The sequence below is a fragment of the Aedes aegypti genome, chromosome 1 (genome assembly GCF_002204515.2).
Source record: "Aedes aegypti strain LVP_AGWG chromosome 1, AaegL5.0 Primary Assembly, whole genome shotgun sequence".
NCBI lineage: Eukaryota > Metazoa > Arthropoda > Insecta > Diptera > Culicidae > Aedes > Aedes aegypti.
Window position 1 is genome coordinate 209,896,178 of NC_035107.1, and position 7,618 is coordinate 209,903,795.

Below are 7,618 nucleotides of genomic sequence, written 5' to 3' on the forward strand. Positions count from 1 at the left end.
AAATAATTTACAACAATCTGATTTCGACAACAGACATGGTAAAATCGCAGACAGACGTTCAAGTTAGACTCAGCCACTTGTGTAAAAACATGGCCGCCACAAATCGCCAAGTGGCAATAAGCTAACAGATGGCGTTAGTGGCGTATGCGTCCCGCCACCATCCTGATCACATTTCGTTGACAGCATGACACACAACCGCTCCCACAGTCCACGTGCTCAACGCTAAAAACTATGCACCTTTTTTTTCGCGCTGGGTGGGTGATGTTCCCTTTTGGTTCTAATTTCTCATGTAAAAGTTAATTAAATCCATTGTAATTTTTACCATAAGTTGGCATTTAATTTACTCACAGATTCATGCTAGTATAACACTCTTGAATGATCGTAACTCATGTAAAATAAATTGGCGTGAAAATATCACAATTGTGTGAATCATTTTTAAAGTGATTGTTTTGATATTTTTGTTCAGTGGGTGGTGGACTGGGTGGTAAGCGAGAAGATGAAGCCACGTGCTTTTACGAACTGTCACTGTACTGCAGCAATTTGCTCCCTAGGTGACACCACGGTAGAATTTACACAGGAATTTTGAATAAATTTGTTCCTGCTTAAACGTCTGTCTGCGGTAAAATCAAGCGCATTTCTGGTCTGCTGAAAATTGCCGGTGCGAGCGCTTAAGTTAACCCCCTAAAATGGTAGTTTTTACTGCACAATTTTTTTGCGTGTAGCTTTATTCCATTTTCACGACAAAATAGTTTCAGCTCTTCACAGTGTTCATTAAGTTGAGGTCCGTTGTCAGCTCTAAGTGTATTCGGAAATCCATATCTGTTGAAAACTACACTTAGCTCTTGGATGGTATCATTTGCAGAAATAGTATTCATCTCTTTCACTTCTATGAATCGTGAGTAATAATCCACTACTACTAACAAATATTGACCTTCCGGTAGAGGACCCATGAAATCTACCGCAATATCCTCCCAGGGTCTAGATGGTAGGGGTTTTCTTATCATTGGCTCAGGTGCGTCCGGTGCAGATACTAAACAACATCCGCGACAATTTCGTACAAACTCTTCAACTTGCTGATCTAACTTAGGCCACCATACTGAACTACGCAAATGGCTTTTCATCATGCGGCTGCCCGGATGACCATCATGGGCTAGATTCAGTACCACAGTTCGAAGTTTCGAGGGAACAACTAATCTATCTACTCACATAAGAACGTCTCCAATGTGGCACAATTCGTTCGCTATAACCCGATATGGAACAGATAGTTCTCGTTGCCGGTTGGAATCAAGAAGCGCTATTATATTACGAATTTCTTCATCTTCTTTAGAGGCATCTTCTATTTGCTGCCAATCTAAAGCCATTGCATTTGCTGCAGATACTGCTACTTCTCGAATCATAAGTTCTTCGTTTTGATCGAAAGGAAGTGGGTTTAAAGTGGCCAAACGTGACAGTGCATCTGCAACGTTACATTCACCAGCAACATGAATAACTTTATAGTCAAACGCTTGTAGGCGCAAAATCCATCGCTCGATGCGTGCACAAGGGCGGGATCTGGTAGTAAATAGATATTGCAATGCTTTACAGTCGGTTACCAATTCAAAAGATCTCCCTATAAGGTATCTTTGAAATTTCTCTACAGCCCATACTAGCGCAAGCGCTTCTTTCTCAGTTTGACAATATCTTGCCTCTGTGTCAGTCAGAGATTTGGACGCGTAGCTTATGACACGTATTTGATCGTTGTCATCATATTGCGCAAGAATAGCCCCAAGTCCAACCGGGCTTGCATCAGTTGTCACCACCGTGCGGTCGTTTAGGTTGAAATACCCTAATTTCCCAGCTCTTCTCTTTTCTTGCTTATTTTTTTCATAAGCATTAGTATGTTCTTCAGTCCACTCAAAAGGCACCTTCTTCAAAGTCAACCTACGCAACGGTTCATCAATGGTAGCCAAATTATAAATAAACTTGTTCATATAATTAGCTAGTCCAAGAAAACTCTTAATTTCAGTTTCGTTCTTTGGAATTCGGAAGGTCTGAATGGCATCTGTTTTAGATTTTACTGGAAAAATTCCTTCAGGTGAGACTACATGTCCCAGGAATTCAAGTTCTTGTTCCCTAAAAACGCATTTTTCCCAATTTAATTGAACACCGCGAGTCTTGAAACGATTTAAAACCTATTATTAAAAAAAAATTAATTTCTATTTCAGCAAACTTATATTCAAATGCAATGCAAATAAAATCGCATTTAATAAAATTCCATCAAGTTATACCTCATTGAGTCGTGCATCATGCTCTTCGACGGTTGCACCTTCGACCATGACATCATCAAGATACCAGTATACTCCTTCACAGCCAGTCAATATCTCGTCCATCACTCTTTGGAATGTTTCAGGAGCGGAAACCAAACCAAAAGGCATCCTCTTAAACCGGAACAATCCTTTACTGGTGATGAATGTGGTGATGTCTCGTGAGTTTGGCTCTAGCTCAACTTGAAGGAATGCTTCGCGAATGTCAAGCTTGCTACGAATCATATTCTTTCCCATTCTAGCCATGTAATCATCCACGACAGGCATGGGATACCGTTCGCGTAATACGGCTTCATTTTTTTTTTTTGTTTTCGATGGAGTCTGTTCATCCTTCTTGGAATCTTTACCTGGTAACATCAACTCAGTCTCGCTGTCAACGATCTCAATGACTCGAATCTTTTTCGCTGTTATATTGTCATTCAGTTTCTGTGCAGGTCGTTTCGAGAATCCACGGCATACTGATTCGAAATGGCCAATACGTTTACATCGTCTGCATGTTTTATTCCGGGCAGGGCAATTAGGAGATTTCGAAAAATGCCCTGTGTTTCCACACCGATAACACGACAGTTGGCCATTTGTATCGGGTTTATCCTCAACCTTTTTGCTTTCGGTCACTTTAAAAATCTTTTCTTGCGTATTTGCGGTAACGTTACTCAGACTCTTCACCTGCTCATCTACGCATTCAAACATCGCCCCAAGGGCTTCGATCTCAGCCAAAGAATGGTCTTCTTTCAATATACGACGACGTAACTCATTCGACGTACATCCTTGGACTATTACATCTATCAAAGTAATCTCGGTCAGAATCTTGGAGATTTCTGTTGAGTACTTGTCAAAGCCACAATCCGCAGACTGCTGCTTCAAGCGCATTACAAATTGAGCGAAACGTTCATCTTTCATTTGTTTCATCTCACGAAGACGATGTCTTTCTAAAGTATGTTGACGAGCTGGTTGAAAATACTCGTTCAATTTTTCAATCGCAACGTCGTACCACGTTTCCTTTACGGCTACCAACGGAATTTTATCCGTGTCAGCAAGATGCTCAAACACCCTCTGGAGTTGTGGTCCACCAAGAAATAAAAGTTTTGCTCGTTTTATTCTTTGGTCAAAAATGGAATGCGCTTCGAAATAACATTCAAGCGCGTTTCTCCACGACCTCCACTCTCGGCTTAGCTTCGATCTCTCTATTTGTTCACAACGGAACGGGGGCAATGGTCTCATTTCAAATTCCATCGCTGCAATATATGTTTATTATTATTATTTATTATTATTTTTTTTATATTATTCACTTAACGTTGACATGAGCTTACATAGAGTTCAATTAATTTGTAATTTTTAAAAACGTCATCCATTCGTAAAAAAAAATCAAAGTAGTCATCGACTCGTGTGCACTTGTGCTTGTCTCCATAGCAACTCTTTTTTTTCGAACATTCTGGATTACACTTACAATGTTGAGTAAGATATTTTTTTTCACTATTTCAAAAACGATCTTCCTGTATATTCGTCAAATTCAGAAAATTTCAAGATATTCATAATCATTTAGTGGACTCTCCCAGTCCAGGAATTGCCCACTAGCAGCAAATTTGTCAACTTCAGTGGACCCTCCCGGCCCGTTTTTTTTTTTTTTTTTACTTACAGTAACCTGATAGTGGACTCTCCCAGCCCGGGCACTGCCAGAAGACAGTTTTTTTTATAAACTTCAGTGGACCCTCCCGATCCGAGTTTTACTGGTTCTTTCACATAAAACTCCGCATTTAAGCATCTTCTCAAAGTGAACTCTCCCAGTTCTGGCATTATTTTCAGTTTTTTTTTTTACTATGTAAGCTCACGTTTTTTCGTTATTGTGGTAATGAAATCTTACCGGAGTTCATCCTCGTCGCCAGGTTGTAGGGTCGTATCCGGAGCGGAACAGCAGAAACACGGAGAAACAGAATCGGCCGACGAATTGGTCAAATAAATTGAATTACCACTTTCACTGCACTCAAACACGTCTTTATTACACAACGGTTTTTTCTCGAATCCCTCTTACACATTTAACAGCCTACTATGCTATTTTCTTCACGTTGCCCCTAGCAACGGTCGGGAGCGTAATTTACTGGAACAAAACATCTACCTATTCTTATGATTATTGTCTGTTTCATTCGCAACAAAACGCGCCGCCAACTTTCGAACAGACTGAAAAAATCGTCGCCACCAAACCAATCAAAGGAGGTGATATGCCTTTATGTTGGCAAGACTGGTGAAACGTCAAATGCCAGAAAATTAATCAAAGGAAGTGATTTGCCATTGTGTTGGTAAGACTGGTGAAACGTCAAATTCACAGCAGTTGCTTGACTGGCGACGATTTTGGCGATGGTTTTACCGGCGACGATTACAAATCGTCGCGTCCGATAGGGTGCAAAATTTAAAATATATAATCAAGTTCCTACAATTTCGATATGCAGCTAGGAAATTGGGTTGACAAATATATAGTAAACTGTCTTCGATTTCATAGACACAAAATTGAGCGTACAACTGAAACCATATTAAAATTCACAAATTGTTGATAACATATTAATTCCGCTCAGGATTTAGTACTTGGTATGCCCTCCATTGGCATCAATGACCGCCTGCAGCCGGCGCGGCATCGATTCCACTTACTTTTTCGTGACCGCCGGTGGGATTTCATTCCAAGCCGCCAAAATCTTCAACTTTAGGTCCTTTTTGTTGGTTGGATGGTGTTTGTTGACTCGAATCTTAAGTTCGTTCCACAGATTATCTATAGAGTTATGTAGAGAGTAGCTAAGACGTCTGTCTTTGGTAGTGGTTAAAAAGGAACTAATTTATTTTCTGATAATTCTTACACCTTGTGGTAACTTTGGCCTTCCATTTTGTAGACACGAAAACTGCGACACCGAATTTAACGCTTCCGTTCGCTCTAAACTTAGTTTTCCGAATGATCAGGAACGGATCAGTCCAAACACTCTCAACCGTCTTTTCTTCATCCATTACACGCACACACTCATCTGTTCATTTAACTCTATATTCACTTTTTAAGGAACGCAACTTTTTCTGACCTTGTTTTCGAATTAAGCTCCCGAAAGCGTTTTACCTTAGGTTCATATTCTAGTTTCTATGCAAGCTTTTCGAACCTTCTAAGCATTTCTAAACAATAATCGATAATCGATTATTGAAATCGAATCGCTCAATGTTATTTTTGGAACTGTTCGTGCTGTTCGGGAAATGTCAGTTTTCATTAGTTTTGTTTTGATTCAGTTTTCTTCACGTATCAATCAAAACAGTTCTTCATCGGATTGGGTCGATCGAATAAGTAGATTCTGGTAAGTTTAATTGACATTTTTTGTTTTTATTCATATGTGCTCTTCTTATCTACTACACACCTATGAATATCAAAGCTTGCTGAGATACTACTTCAACACTCCTCCTCAAGCCGCAGAGATTCTCATCATCTTACGGCACTCTTCAAACTTCGTCCGCTGTAGTGGTTTGGTAAGGCCATCGGCAACTTGGTCCTCCATGCCAACGTACGCTAGTTGTACCACATCACGGCTCAGAGCGTCCTTGATGGTGGCGTATATCTATATGCTTCGTGCGAGGATTGTACCCACCATTCTTTGCGATTGCGATACAGCTCTGGTGGTCGCATCGAATTTGGTATACAAGGGATACAATGGATTTGGCAATTTATGAATATATGTCTGTACGGGTAAAAGTGGAGGGAAATTGCGAAACGAACGCAAGACAAAATGCAATAAATACGACCCTCTAAGCCACAGCAATGTCATTCAATTGGTGAACTCGAAACGGAACAGATCGTGACAACAACAACATCAGCAGCAGCAGCAAGGCGAGTGGCTAGTAGCAGACAGACTGTAGCGAGGTTAAAAGAGTTGACTCGCTGCAGCTGTCTCCTATAAATAGTGGCCCCAATCCGAAGTCGGGTCATTCAGTTGTCGGACTCGGAACATAACGGATCGTGGCAACAACAACATCAGTATCAGCAACAAGGCACAAAATGGACTCATCAGACGGCGGTCGCGACACCACCGTCAGTTGCTTCTTGCACATCCATGAAATGGCACCGCCTTGGGCCAAAAACACGTTGCCACTGGTTGACTTTCACTCATCTGGATCGGATCCTTAATCGGCGTCTCAGTAGCCAACAATGCTGGAATCTGCGTCCTTCTTATAAACCAGCTTGAAGCCGGAAGTACCACGTAGGTAATGCAGAACGTGCTTCACCGCGTTCCAGTGCTTGAGTCCCGGATTGTTGTTTAATCTGCTGAGAGTGTTCACCGCAAAAAGTATGTCCGGCCGAGTGCTCTGCGCCAAATACATGAGGCACCCGACAGCTTCCTTGTTAGAGTGCAATCGTATACCCCTTGATCAACACTACACACAACAGAGATAAACCATGAACTGTATTCGCAAAGAGGCGGCCCTGCTGTAAAACGTCAAAAGGTTGCTTTCGATAAATTCATTCAAAAGTGCGTTTTCTACAAACAACAAGTGTTTCATTTTTCTCTCTCTGAGTCCTTCGGTCGTCGAGTCTTTAGTCGGTCTGCGCGTTCGCTTTTAGGTTATGGCCCCAGACATGGAAGAAAAGGCGAAAATCACACCGTTTGATGGTTCCGGATTCCATAATTGGCGCTTCCGGATGGAAACGGTTCTTGATTCCTTCGATTTGTTGGATTGCCTCGAACGCGAGGTGGAAGAAATTGAAGAGTTGCTAGAGGAGGATGATGATGCAGCACAAGTGAAGGCAGAGAAGAAGAAGAAAGTGTTGGAGAGAAAATCGCAGTAGAAAAAGTGCAAATCACCCATCGTGCAGGCGGTGACAGACAGTCAATTGTAATTGATTAAAGATTGTAAAACGCCGAAAGTGATTTGGAACACACTGAGGAACATCTTCGAAAAGCGTGGTGTTGCAGGTCAGCTTTACATCCGAAAACAGTTGCTTACGCTCAAGTACACCGAAGAAGCCGATGTCGGAACATTTGATGCGCTTTGATCGACTGATTCGGGAGCTCAAAGGGAGCAGTGCCAACGTGGATGACTCGGACGCAATCTGTCACTTATTGCTGACGTTGCCGTCGTCTTTCGATTCCGTCGTTACGGCAATTGAAACACCCCCGGGGGGCGTTGAAATGGATTTCGTCAAAAAGCGCCTAATGGATGTGGACATGAAGCGTCGAAATTTCAACTCAGCTGCTCAAGAGGGCGGCAGTGATGGTGTGGCGATGGCGAAGATGAAGTTTTATCGGTGTGGAAAAGTGGGCCACAAAAAGGCCGAATGCCGCGTGCCGGCGAAAGAA